Below are 14,787 nucleotides of genomic sequence, written 5' to 3'. Positions count from 1 at the left end.
AGGACCAGCTGAAGACGAGCCAGCAGAGGACCAGCTGAGGACGAGACAGTGTAGGACCAGCTGAAGACTAGCCAGCAGAGGACCAACTGAAAACTAGCCAGCAGAGGACCAACTGAAAACTAGCCAATTGAGGACCAGTTGAAGACTAGTCAGCGGAAGACGAGCTGAGGACGAGCCAGCGGAGAATGATTCAGCTGAAAAGTAGCAAGCAGACGACCAGCTAAGGACAAGTCAGTGAGACATATAGTTCCTAGTCAGCCTTGCAGCCTTTCAGATTAAAATTTACCTGGCTGAAATCACATAGCCTGAATCTGATGACAGATTCGCTTTAAGAAGACCCTTTAAAACATACACAGAATAGTACCCACCATGGTTTAGGTAATGTAATCCGACCACTTCTTCTAAATATGGTCTTGGAGGGAAAAAAAAAAGACAGTGAACATTGTTTTTTTTATACCACTAAAATAGTGCTGCAGTGTCTCAATTCATAGTGCTGGAAAACAGCATTAATAGTGCTGGAAAGCCCTGATTATTAGTGCTGCAGTATGCCCAGTAATAGTTATGGCGAGACCTGATTTATTAGCACTAGAGTACTTCCATTAGTAGTGCTGAAGAGGCCTGATTATTAGCACTGGAGTACCCCCATTAATAATGCTGGAGAAATCTAATTATTAGTACTTGAGAACCCCAATTAATAGTGCTGGACAGCGATGATTATTAGCACTGGAGTACTATTAATACAGCTGGACAGCCATGATTATGACCATTAATAGAGCTGGAAATCCCTCATTAGAACAATTGAGGACCCCCATTAAAGGGGATTGAAAGCTCTAAATATTAGCACTGGAGTGTTCCCATTAATATAGCTGTAGAGCCCTGTTCATTAGTGCTGAAATACCCCCATTAGTAGACCTGGAGAGCCCTGATTATTAGCCCTGGAGTTACCCCATTAATAGTGCTGGAGAGACCTGATTATTAGTGTCAGGGTACCACCAATAATAGAGCTAGAAGGTCGTCATTAGAATGATGGAGTACCCCCATTAATAGTGCTGGAAAGCCCTAATAGTGGTATAGTACCCCCAGTAACAGTGCTGAGTTCTGATTATTAACACTGCAGTGCTACCATTAATAGTGCTGGAGAGTGCTGACAATACTTTTGAAGTGCCTCCGCTAGTAATGCTGGGTTGCCCGAGTCCTTAGGAGCTTCTATTAACAGTGTAGGCGTTTTCACCTTAGGATCTGTTCACACTGGTCAGACACAGTTCATATTGTAAATTGAGCCATGCTGCAGATATGTGTTATGAATGAGTCACCGTAGGAGGCAAAAACAGAAATGCTAGTTAAGTCCAGAAAACCAGAGAAGTTGGCAGCTATCAGATTGCAGACCCCTGAACCTATCAACAACAACTAGCAGTAGCCGTGGGGGGTTCCTACGGTGCCCTAGACCCCTCGATCACAGCCGGAGAGCTAAATAGCCTAAAGACAGAAAGGGAAATCTAAACTGCCCCAGAGCAGACCCCAAAGCAATAGGCAGCCCCCAACATATAATGACGGTGAAGCAAGAAGAAAAAACACTAACACAGATAGAAAGATAGACTGAGCAAATGATGGGGCCCAAGCTAACTAGATAGGACAGGATAGGAAAGCTGCTGTCTGCAATCCGCGAAAAACCCTATCAAAATAAGAGCCAACAGACTGACAGGGAAAAAGGCCCTGAAGACGCTAGGCTTCAAAAAGACTATGTCAGTACTCAGGTATTTTCTGAAGACAGAGCAAAAAGGCAAAAAGGAATTCAGCTCACCACAGCAGGGAATGGCAGAATCCAGAAAAGCAAGGCAAACTAAAACCAAAACACAAATGCAAAAAGGCAAAGCAGAAAACTTAGCTTTTGAGGAGCAGGAATCAGACTGGTCTCCTAGAATTCCACAGAGAAATCACCAGCGAGGCAGAAGGGCATCAGCTGCCTTATATCCAGTCAGAGATCCCCATCACCCAGCCATCCTCTCCCAGCTCAGGTGCTTGGTAATCAGCCTCACTACCTTCCTTCACCAGAGGAGGGAGTTCATCAGACCTCAATGGTGAAGGGGAAAATGAACTCATAACAGATATGACATCAGTGTCAATTAATGTTACTCTTTTTCATATCAGATTTCACCCTGTGCAATGTAGAAGGTGAAGTTCTATCACTGCAGATTTTCCGCTATGAAACTTAGTTTCAAAATCTGCTCAGTGTGAATTCACCCTTATGGTTGAGAACTGTGGAGATCTTTGTGGGTGAGAGTGATGAGTTTCTATTGTATTCTGTAATGGATGGGTAACCAGTGCAATGACTGGCACAAGATGAAGGCATCGGTGTAGTGGCTGGACAGAAATATGATCATGGCTGCCACATTCAGGACGGATTGCAGAGGAGAGAGTTTGGTTATAGGGAGACCGATCATTAGAGACTGAGGTGCAGTAGACCAGACGAGAATGAATAAGGGCGACAGTAAGCGTATTTGCAGTTTCAAAGGTGAGAAAAGGTCGGATTCTGGAGATGTTAACCCTAATACAGTGAGCGTGCTGCTGGGACTTATGGGGGAACCATCCAAGGAAATTGCAATATTGGATATAAGTCCATCACTAGAGAGAGGAAACACAAGGAGTTCAGATTTTCAGAGATTCAGTGTGTCAGATAGAGTGAGGACATGGTGTTAGAGACACAGGACAATCACTGGTGTTTTGTGTTAAGGTGGTGGTGATGTCAGTATAGATGTATAATTGGGTGTCATCAGCATAGAGATGATACTGGACACCAAATCTACTGATGGTTTGTGCATCAGAGGCAGTATAAAGAGAGAAGAGGATGGGGCCTAGGACTGAGCCCTGAGGGACTCCGACAGTAGGGGGACAAGAAGAGGAAGAGGAGACAGCAAAAGATACAGTGAAGGAGCGGTCAGAGAGATAGGAGAACCAGAAGAGAACGGTGTCTTAGAGGTCGATAGAGCAGAGCATAGTGAGGAGGAGCTGGTGATCCACAATGTTGAATAATAGTGCTGGAGTGCACCCACGTGGAGCACTTTGGGCATGCTCATTAAATATGCTGTACTGCCATCAATAGTAGTGCTGGCGAGGATGTCTTAGTAGTGCTACAGTTCCTCCATTATTAGTGCTGGATAGAATGTCTTAGTAGTGCTAAGTTTCCTTCATTATTAGTGCTGAAGAGAAAGTCTTAATAGTGATAAAGTTCCTCGATTAGTGCTGGAGAGAAAGTCTTAGTAGTGCTAGAGTTTCTCCATCAGTAGTGCTGGAGAGAAAGTCTTAGTAGTCCTAGAGTTCCTCTATTAGTAGCACTGGCGAGGATATCTTAGTACTAAAGATCCTCCACTGGTAGTGCTGGAGAGAATGTCTTCGTAGTGCTAAAGTTCCTTCATTTTTAGTGCTGGCGAGGATGTCTAAGTAGTGCTACACTTCCTCCTTTAGTAGTGCTGGAGAGAATATCTTAGTAGTGCTACACTTCCTCCATTAGTAGTGCTGGAGAGAATGTCTTAGTAGTGCTAAGTTTCCTTCATTATTAGTGCTGAAGAGAAAGTCTTAATAGTGATAAAGTTCCTCGATTAGTGCTGGAGAGAAAGTCTTAGTAGTGCTAGAGTTTCTCCATCAGTAGTGCTGGAGAGAAAGTCTTAGTAGTCCTAGAGTTCCTCTATTAGTAGCACTGGCGAGGATATCTTAGTACTAAAGATCCTCCACTGGTAGTGCTGGAGAGAATGTCTTCGTAGTGCTAAAGTTCCTTCATTTTTAGTGCTGGCGAGGATGTCTAAGTAGTGCTACACTTCCTCCTTTAGTAGTGCTGGAGAGAATATCTTAGTAGTGCTACACTTCCTCCATTAGTAGTGCTGGAGAGAATGTCTTAGTAGTGCTAAGGTTCCTCCATTAGTAGTGCTGGATAGAATGTCTTAGTAGTGCTAAGGTTCCTTCATTATTAGTGCTGAAGAGAAAGTCTTAATAGTGATAAAGTTCCTCAATTAGTGCTGGAGAGAAAGTCTTAAGGTACTGTCACACTTAGCGATGTACCAGCAATCCCGACCAGCGATATGACGCGGTCAGGATCGCTGGTACATCGCTAAGTGGTCGCTAGTGAGCTGCCACACAGGCAGATCTCACCAGTGACATCGCAGGGGTCGGGGGTCATTACTTACCTGTCAGACGAGGCGATCCTGACGTCCTCCCGCCCGCGTCCACGTGTCGCTCGTCGTCACAGCAGGAAGCTGACGACGAGAAACGGACGGTTCTCGCGCGATCAGCGATAACCAGCGGGGGAGCCGGTTGGAGGTAAGTATCAGACATAGCGATATCGCTATAACGTCACAAAAACCAGTGACGTTATAGCGATATTGCTAGCGATATCGCTTAGTGTGACAGGCCCTTTAGTAGTGCTAGAGTTTCTCCATTAGTAGTGCTGGAGAGAAAGTTTTAATAGTGCTAGGATTCCTCCATCAGTAGTGCTGGAGAGAAAGTCTTAGTGCTAAGGTTCCTCCATTATTAGTGCTGGAGAGAAAGTCTTAGTAGTGCTAGAGTTCCTCCATTAGTATTTATAGGGCTGGAGTCTGCAGAGCACCTTTTATATAGCAGCCGTTGTGTGTCTATGTGATTTCTCTGAGGCTGTCCACCTTTACAACTATTTGCTTTCTATCGTGTATTGTATGTGTGTCTGATGATTATTCCAGGTTGTAGTATAAGGCTGGAGTCACACTAACCGACGCAAAATACGGTCAGTATTTTACATGCGTAATACGGGTGAATGGCCCCTAAACAGTGCTCCGTATGTCATCCGTAAGCAAGGTGCGGTCGCGTATTTTGCCCATCTAAGCATCTGTATGCAATCCGTATGGCGAGATTTTCTCGCCGCCTTGCAAAGTGGACATATAATGGAGCCCTATGGCAGGGTTTCTAACATAAACGAAATAATAGATATAGACACATAGAATGCATATATATATATATATATATATATATATATATGTATTCTATGTGTATATATCTATTCTTTCGTTTCTTTATTAAAACTGTCAGTGTGAGTTTACTGTATAGCGCACTGAATTGCCGGCTTTGCTAAAAGACACCTGGTGCGTATTTCTCGCATTTCACACATGTAGTCCGTGTGAAATCCGTATTTTTTGCGCACCCATAGACTTGCATTGGCGTACTACGGCCGTAGTACGCTGACAATCGCAGCATGCTGCGATTGGCACGGACTGTAGAATACGGATGAGAAATATACGGCTGGTGCGAGGGACCCCATAGAGAATCATTGGTCCGTGTCTAATGCGTGCTTTTAGCACCTCTCACTCGGCCGTATTCCTCGCCAGTGTGACCCCGGCCTAACACATAAATATGTTAGGCCCCAAGGTAACCAGGGTTGAACACCTACACAAAAAGGAATGCAAAACAGTAGAACTTGCCCAAAATCAGACATTTGTGGTCTGGTTCGCTCCTCTTTTCAGAGCTCCTTGTGAGTTCCTTCTACTCGTTGGCACCATTGGTAAGAAGAGCTGCAGTATGTAAGACTTTGTGCACACTGTGTTTGCAGCTTGTAAAAGCTCCCGACATATGGAGGAGCCCATTGTTGGCGTATACGTGAAGCAATACTCCAAAAGGCGTGAACAGAAGCTAAATACTATGGATACCTGAATACTTGAACAATGGGCTTATGGATGGTCACTAGTATCAGAAATAAGGTTTAACAACCTTTGGGAGTGGTAACGCCCAGGTCCCAGGCAAGGATGTCTGGTCTTAGCAGTTCAAGGTTAGAAGCTTTTGCCATAAATTTTGGGCAGACAATGAGACAATTACAGAACAACTATATACTTACAAGAAACAGAGTACAATGTCCAAAATTGTAGAAACATTTAGACAAGCTTTATTACAGAGGTAATAACAATAATTCACATAAAAAAGTGAAAGGAAATGGCACACTGTGTCAAAAGCTATCCATTGCACAAATCCATCAAAATATCGGGCATGAGATATAAGATGTACAACTAACAACAAGTCCTTGTAATAATACAGTCTACAATGATACCTGGATTATAAAAGATTATTTAACCCCTTAGCGACAGAGCCAGTTTGCAGCTTAATGACCAGGCCAATTTTTACAATTCTGACCACTGTCCCTTTATGAGGTTATAACTCTGGAACGCTTTAATGGATCCCGCTGATTCTGAGACTATTTTTTCGTGACATATTGTACTTCATGTTAGTGGTAAAATTTCTTCGATAAGTCTTGTGTTTATTTATGAAAAAAACGGAAATATGGAGAAAATTTTGAAAATTTTGCAATTTTAAAACTTTAATTTTTTATGCCCTTAAATCAGAGAGATGTGTCACACAAATTTCTTAATAAATAACATTTCCCACATGTCTACTTTACATCAGCACAATTTTGGAAGCAAAGATTTTTTTTTTGTTAGGAAGTTATAAGGGTTAAAAGTTGACCAGTGAGTTCTCATTTTTACAACAAAATTTACAAAACCATTTTTTTAGGGACCACATCATATTTAATGTCATTTTGAGGGGTGTACATGACAGAAAATACCCAAAAGTGGCACCATTCTAAAAACTAGACCCCTCCAGGTGCTCAAAACCACATTCAAGAAGTTTATTAACCCTTTAAGTGCTTCACAGGTACTAAAGCAATGTGGAAGCAAAAATTAACATTTAACTTTTTTTTGCAAAAAATTAACTTCAGAACCAATTTTTTTTATTTTCACAAGTGTTAAAAGAGAAAATCAACCAGAAAATTTGTTGTACAATTTCTCCTGAATACGCCGATACCCCATATGTAGGGGTAAACCACTTTTTCAGCACACGGCAGAGCTCGCAAGGGATGGAGCGCCGTTTGACTTTTTCAACGCAGAATTGGCTGGAATTGAGATCGGATGCCATGTTGCGTTCAGAGAGCCCTTAATATGCCTAAACAGTGGAAAACTCCAACAAGTGACCCCATTTTGGAAACTAGACCCATTAACTAACTTATCTAGATGTGTGGTGAGCACTTTGAACCTTCAAGTGCTTCACAGAAGTTTATAACGTAGAGCCGTGAAAATAAGAAATCCATTTTTTTTCCACAAAAATGATCTTTTCGCCCCCAAATTTTTATTTTTACAAGGGTAACAGGAGAAATCATACCCCCACAGTTATTGTGAGATTTGTCCTGAGTACGCTGATACCCCATATGTGGGGGGGAACCACTGTTTGGGTACATGGCAGAGCTTGGAAGGGAAGGAGTGCCATTTTGGAATGCAGACTTTGATGGAATGGTCTGCGGGCATCATGTTGCGTTTGCAGAGCCCCTGATGGGCCTAAACAGTGGAAACCCCCAACAAATGACCCCATTTTGAAAACTAGACCCATTAAGGAACTTATCTAGATGTGTGGTGAGCACTTTGAACCTTCAAGTGCTTCACAGAAGTTTATAACGTAGAGCCGTGAAAATAAAAAATCAATTTTTTTCCACAAAAATGATCTTTTCGCCCCCAAATTTTTATTTTTACAAGGGTAATATGAGAAATCATACCCCCACACTTGTGCGATTTGTCCTGAGTACGCCGATACCCCATATGTGGGGGGGAACCACTGTTTAGGCGCATGGGAGAGCTCGGAAGGGAAGGAGTGCCATTTTGGAATGCAGACTTTGATGGAATGGTCTGCGGGCATCATGTTGCGTTTGCAGAGCCCCTGATGGGCCTAAACAGTGGAAACCCCGCACAAGTGACCCCATTTTGGAAATTAGACCCCCTAAGGAATTTATCTAGATGTCTGGTGAGCACTTTGAACCCCCAAGTGCTTCACAGAAGTTTATAAACGCAGAGCCGTGAAAATAAAAAGTCTTTTTTATTTCCACAAAAGTGATTTTTTAGACCCCCAAAGTTGGTAAATAGTGGAAACCCCTCAATTCTTGCTCCAACCCTAACCCCAACACACCCCTAACCCTAATCCCAACCCTAACCCCAACCCTAATCCCTAATCCTAACCCTAGTTCGCCCTAACCCTAATTCTAACCCTAGCCCTAACCCGAGCCCTAACCCTAGCCCAACCCTAACCCTAACCCAACCCTAACCCTAGCCCAACCCTAACCCTAGCGGAAAACTGAAAAAAAATATTTTCTTTATTTCATTATATTTGCCTATATAAGGGGGTGATAAACGGGGGGGTTATGTACTATTTTTTTTATTTTGATCACTATGATCGTTTATCATAGTGATCAAAATAATGAATGGAATCTGCTAGCCAGAGCCGGCAGATTCCCGGTGGGCGCACTGCGCATGCGCCCGCCATTTTCAAGATGGCGGCGCCCATCGGAGGATGCCGATGGGATGTGGGACCACCGGGAGGGGATGGAGGACCACGGAGAGGTACCGGGGGGGATCGGGGACCCTATTTCTCTCACCTCTGATATGCGATCACATCAGAGGAAAGAGAAATTTAATGCATAATCGCGGCTTTTTTTTTTGTGGTCGCCGTTATAGGGTTAATAACGGTGATCGCAAAAGCGGGGTCGGTAAAAACCGACTGATTCATGTTCTCTGGGGTCGCGGCTACCCCTGGCAGCTGAGACCCCGGAGAAAATCCGACACTGGGGGGCGCTATGTACTTTCTCCACAGCGCCGTGAATTAACGGTGCTGTGGTTTTAGTACCCTTAACTACCGCCGTTAAAAGGCGTATTGGCGGTCGTTAACGGGATAAGCTGCCAAAGGTCAAAATAATCAAAATATCAAGTACAAACAGAGGGATGTATACAAAGTAAAAATGCAAATCACAGCATATAGTAGGGTACATAGTACCAAAGATACTCTTATAATAGGAAAAGTAGTTACACCCTATGTTAGATGAAGCCTGACCATGGCAAGCATACACAGGTGGAAGGACATCTCACCCATTGTAACCCGTTAGTGGCAGTGCAATAGATAGCAGCCCCAATGCGCGTTTCGCCTGGGCTTCCTCGGGGGGCTGTCAGTCATGGTGGTGAAAAAACTGTGTAGTATACTATGAGCTGCAGATGTGAGCACGCTCCGACGCTTTGACTGACAGCCGATTCTGCAGTGTATCTGTGTCAGCGAGCTGTCAGTCATATTTATGTGGCATATTTACATCTACCGCCTCCATGACTGAAAGCTGGCAGCTCCCAGGAGGAAATACAGGTGCTTCTCACAAAATTAGAATATCTTCAAAAAGTTAACTTATTTCAGTTCTTCAATACAAAAAGTGAAACTCGTATATAGAGTCATTATAGAGTGATCTATTTCAAGTGTTTTTTTCTGTTAATGTTGATGATTATGGCTTACAGCCAATGAAAACTCAAAAGTCATTGTCTCAGTAAATTAGAATAATTAACAAAAAACACCTGCAAAGACTTCCTAAGCGTTTAAAAAGGTCGCTTAGTCTGTTTCAGTAGGCTCCACAATCATGGGGAAGACTGCTGACTTGATAGATGTCCAGAAGGCAGTTGTTGGCACACTCCACAAGGAAGGTAAGCCACGAAAGGTCATTGCTAAAGAAGCTGGCTGTTCACAGAGTGCTGTATCCAAGCATATTAATGGAAAGTTCAGTGGAAATGGTGAGTCACATATGCAAACACATTTGTATACATGCACTGCTTTAGCGCTGATTACTTCGCCCCACACACACAAATGATACACCATTTGAAAGGTAAACTTGCTCTCTTCAGCAAGAAAGGAGCCAAACAAACCACGCATCCACAATTTTATCACTAAATACAGTTTAATCATTAATTTTCATAACCCTGCAGAAAGACACAATGACCTGCAGGTGGCACCTCAACCGGAAGACATTTTTTGGCCTCTAATTATCAAACCAATTTATTGTGTTACCAATCTACATATATAAATACCTGTCTGTGTTCATCATCTCATGAAATACATTTACATTTGACCAGCTTGCTTTTTCTGAAATTGCCTGCGCCCCCGACGACCAATGTGCAAAAATTTTGCACGGGCCACGCTAGTAAAAGTAAATTTTGAATTTCATTTGGAAATCAAGGTCCCAGAGTCCGGAGGAAGAGTGGAGAGGCACGCATTCCAAGCTGCTTGAGGTGTGAAGTTTCCACAATCAGTGTTGGTTTGAGGAGCCATGTCATCTGCTGGTGTAGGTCCACTGTGTGTTATCAAGACCAAGGTCGGCACAGCCGTCTACCAGGAAATTTTAGAGCACTTCATGCCTCTGCCGACAAGCTTATTGGAGATGGAAATTTCATTCTCTAGCAGGACTTTGTCCATACCCAAAAATACCAATACCTGGTTTACAAACAAGAGTATCACTGTGCTTGATTGGCCAGCAAACTTGCTTTACCTTAACCCCATACAGAATATATGGGGTATTGTCAAGAGGAAGATGAGAGAACCCCAAACCCAACAATGCAGACAAGCTGAAGGCTGCTATTAAAGCAACCTGGGCTTCCATAACCCCTCAGCAGTGCTACAGGCTGATCGCCTCCATGCCACGCCGCATTGATGCAGTAATTGATTCAAAAGGAGCCCTGACCAAGTATTGAGTGCATTTACTGAACATACATTTCAGTAGGCCAACATTTCGGATTTTAAAATAATTTTTCCAGCTGGTGTTATATAGTAATCTAATTTACTGAGATAATGACTTTTGGGTTTTCATTGGCTGTAAGCCACAATCACCAACATTAACAGAAATAAACACGTGAAATAGATCACTCTGTAATGACTCTATAATATGAGTTTCACTTTTTGTATTGAAGAACTGAAATAAATTTACTTTTTGATGATATTCTAATTTTGTGAGAAGAACCTGTAAGTTCAATTTTTACCCAGTAGCCACACTTTCAATAAGTTAGTCGGCAAGCATTATCACACTATTTACTTGCAGATTAACCCTATATATAAACAGGTAAGTAGCATTTTCTGAGGTAAAAAGGTTCCCTTTAACAGTGAACTCTTTCTTCTTTAGACGTGACCCAATCTGGAGGGGACACCCGATACACATATAGTATGTAGCTGGTCCAGCCCAAAATAGCAGTTTAGGCCAACATTACTATTGTGAATGGGCGATATCCAGCTAAAGACAACGGCCTGAAGTTCTCATTATGTTTCCATGATAACGGATGTTTTTGGATAGACACACCTTCTTGATGGTTTTTTTCTTTACAATCTGATGCTCATAATAGTAAATACATTATAAATCTATAATATATTCACAATATATGATGTCACAGCTCACCTCCTCCTCCTGTACAATGACTGATAACACCTCTATATACAGTAGATAACACAGGCTCCACCATTCACAATAGATGTCACAGCTCACCTCCTCCTCCTCCTGTACAATGACTGGTAACACCTCTATATACATTAGATAACACAGGAGCCATCATTCACAATAGGTGATGTCACAGCCCACCATTCACAATATGTGACAAACTGATACTGGACAGAAGAGGAAAAAACTTTTTGTCTTCCTGAATCTCCCATCACAATTTGGCCCTGGAGCTGGTGCGTGCGATTCGATGAACCCTGACTCTCACACATATATAGTAGGCAGCACACATTACTTTCAAAGAATTGTGATGATTTTTTTATGTAATATTTTGTTTCCCTTTTTGTTGCCGTGAGTCTCCCCGCTATTACCTTTGATGTTGTGACACCCGATAAACACTTTCACCTGCTGCAGGGTGGTGGCCGCTTGTGACAGATTACTCAATGCTAAAAACTGAAAACTATGTCATTAACCTCTTAATGAATAGGCCATAAAGTAACAGTGACATAGTTATAAACGCCCCCGCACACCCCCTTTTAGTGACCATAAATTACCCTGGTCTTATAAACTTTTTGTTCAGCTGTTCTGCCTCCTTCACAGCCTGGAAGCTCCAAAATAAAAAATTAAAATCAATGCCAAGTATGAGGTCACAAGCTTAAATGGTATCGAAGAAAAATAATAAAAATACTTTTTGGTTTTAAAGGTTTACTTTAAAGTGGTTGTCCGGTCAACCACGGTTCGGATTGGTACAAGATAAAAATCAACACCCTCACCTATTGCCACAGCTCCCTTTAATCCTGTACATAAAGAAGATTAAATCGAGTCTGTTGCCCCACCAAAATGCTAATTAAACCACTTATACAGGAATGTAGGGGATGTGGCCTCAATAAAAACCAGTGGTACGAGTCCGTGCAATTGATTGATTTCAGAAGGCATTCGTTTGAGCTGTCAGTCTCTGACAGCGCCATTTAAAATGCACCAGTCGGAAGTGCGTCACAAGTCCCATCCATATTCGGCCTTGTCACATGATTGCGGGGCGCCGATGGGTTCTCATGACAGCCGGGGGTCTGCAGAAGACCTCTGTGCCTGTCTTTGTGAATCTACAATGAACGCCGGCTCGTGGTTTTTGCTACACATAGCAGTGCTGAAGCACCTCTATGTATGGCATAGATGATCAGACAATCACAGCTTCAAGTCTCCTAAAGAGACTAGTAAAAAGTAAAAAAAAAAAAAAAAAAGTTTTAAAAAATATAAAAAAAACCCAGTAAAGTTCAAATCACCCCGCCTTTGCCCCATTGAAAATAAAACAATTTAAAAGAAATTAAAAATTCACATATTTGGTATTGCTGCAGTCAGAAATGTCCGATTTATCAAAATATAAAGTAAATTAATCCGATCGGTAAACTGTTTAACCAGAAAAAAAAACAGAAGGCCAAAGTTAATTTTTTTTTGGGCCGTAGCAACATTGCAAGAAAATACAATAACGGGCAATCAAAATAACATATCTACTCCAAAATGGTATCAATAAAAACATCAACTCAATGTGCAAAAAATAATCCCTCACCCAGCCCCAGATCACGAAAAATTGAAAAGTTATGGGTCTCGGAAAATGGTGACATAAGCAAATTTTTTTTCTTACCAATTTTGTTTTCTTTTTGTCACCATTTAAATAAAAAATAACATATATATGTCTGGTATCTGCAAATTCGTACTGATCTGGATAATTATCCAATTCAAAACCCTAACCATGACATACAAAGCCATCCACAACCTGTCTCCTCCATACATCTGTGACATGGTCTCTAGGTACCTACCCACACGCAACCTTCGATCATCCCAAGATCTCCTTCTCTACTCCCCCCTTATCTCTTTTTCCCACAACCGCATACAAGACTTCTCCCGTGCTTCCCCCATACTCTGGAACTCCCTACCGCAACACATCAGACTCTCACCATCAAAGGAAACCTTCAAGAAGAACCTGAAGACCCACCTGTTCCGACAAGCCTACAGCCTGCAATGATCCTCGGTGTACTGAACCACTGCACGACCTGCTCTACCCTCTCCTAGTGCATCCTCACCCATCCCTGTAGACTGTCAGTCCTCGCAGGCAGGGTCCCCTCTCCTTATGTACTTGTGCGTCCCTTGTCTTACACTTGTATATTACTCTTGTATATATTACACTTGTCTATATTTCCCCTTTTCACATGTAAAGCGCCATGGAATAAATGGCGCTATATAAATGCATAATAATAATAATAATAATTATAATGACAGGTCAGTTTTAGCATTTAGTGAACAAGGCAAATAAAAAAAATTGTGGAATTGCACTTTTTTTTGCAATTTCACCGCACTTTGATTTTTTTTCCTGTTTTCCTGTACACTATATGGTAAAACCAGCAATGTCATTCAAAAGTACAACTCGTCCTGCAAAAAACAAGCCCTCACACAGCTATAGGGACGGAAAAATGTAAAAGTTATGGCTCTGGGAAGAAGACAAGCAAAAACCGAAAGTGCAAAAACCGAAAATCGCAATGTGCAGAAGGTGTTAAAATAACCAAACTTTTCTGGTTCTAAACCTGATAGTATAGATGGCCACAGTATATTGGGGCCTCGTTCCAGGTTACATATTGCGCCCCTGACAATAGGTCACACAGCGAAGGCATGCCATCCATTAAAGAATGTTCCTAACAAGTTTTGCCATTTTGATTGAACGCGAGGCACCAATTCACAAGCCCAGCGCTGTATTTATATCCCCTCACCTCTGACATCGCCACAAGTCTGTCTCTCTCTGCTGCTAAATTTACCATACTCATAAATGAGTTTCCTTTTTAAACCTTCAGAAGACTCCCATTCAATCAAATACACCTATAGTAACAAGGCAACCCGTGACGGGCTGCAGGACTTGACATTGGCACTAAGGGTCATTTGTAAAAAACAGGACAAAGATGAAGGAAGCGATGTACAATGGGAGTGTAGGACATGCTAAAACTATGGACAGGTCCTCAAAGTAATTCATGGTGGATGGGAGTTGTCTATGCCGTCTTCACCAGCTCTCACATATCAGCACAGCTTCATTCCTGGCCTGATTCCTCTTTCTACAACCTATGAGTTTCTTCTTCCTTCTGATGTCCCACTTAGTAATTCATTCTGGATTGGAGTTGTCTCTGCCGTCCTTACCAGCTCTCACGTATCAGCACAGCTTCATTCCTGGACTGATTCCTCTTTCTACAACCTATGAGTTTCTTCTTCCTTCTGATGTCCCACTTAGTAATTCATTCTAGATTGGAGTTGTCTCTGCCGTCCTTACCAGCACTCACGTATCAGCACAGCTTCATTCCTGGACTGATTCCTCTTTCTACAACCTATGAGTCTCTTCTTCTTTCTATTGTCCCACTTAGTAATTCATGCTGGATGTGAATTGTCTCTGCCGTCTTCACCAGATCTCACGTATCAGCACAGCTTCATTCCTGGACTGATTTCTCTTTCTACAACCTATGAGTTTTTTC

This window comes from Dendrobates tinctorius, unplaced genomic scaffold, assembly GCF_039654945.1.
Source record: "Dendrobates tinctorius isolate UK_male_01 unplaced genomic scaffold, ASM3965494v1 ptg000028l, whole genome shotgun sequence".
Classification (NCBI taxonomy): Eukaryota; Metazoa; Chordata; class Amphibia; order Anura; family Dendrobatidae; genus Dendrobates; species Dendrobates tinctorius.
Note: the sequence above shows the minus strand (reverse complement) of the source record.